Below are 484 nucleotides of genomic sequence, written 5' to 3'. Positions count from 1 at the left end.
GTCCACAGGACAACTATTAGTCGTGTTCTCCACAAAAAAACATCCCTTGTAATAGAAATAAGGATGACAGGTCCTCTTCTTGGAGAGATCTGGGGTCAAAAAGACCCCTCTGGGGAAGCAGACAATCACTATAGTAGTCGGGTTCATGATGTTCCAGGACAGTGGCTTCCCCTGTACACACCGACAACAGGGGAGCACTCGCTTGGCATTGCTGCCATTCACAGAACACCTTGTATTTTTTTCAATACTAAAAGGCATTCTGTGATTGGACAAGATGAGGACTGTGACCTCACCACTCCTCATACTCTCCACCTCCTCCAGTCAGAAAATGCCTTGTATTCCCTGAAAAAAATACAAGATCTTCTGTAAATGATGGCAGTACCAAGCGAGGGAGACCTCCTGTGGTCAGTGTTCAGAGGGGACGCCTCTGTGTGATGTATCCCTATGGAATATGCATTTTTTATGACAGATCCACTTTAAGGCA

The sequence above is a fragment of the Aquarana catesbeiana genome, linkage group LG12, assembly GCF_042186555.1.
Source record: "Aquarana catesbeiana isolate 2022-GZ linkage group LG12, ASM4218655v1, whole genome shotgun sequence".
NCBI classification, from domain to species: Eukaryota; Metazoa; Chordata; class Amphibia; order Anura; family Ranidae; genus Aquarana; species Aquarana catesbeiana.
The sequence above is the reverse complement of the archived record's forward strand: the minus strand, read 5'-3'. Positions refer to the sequence as shown.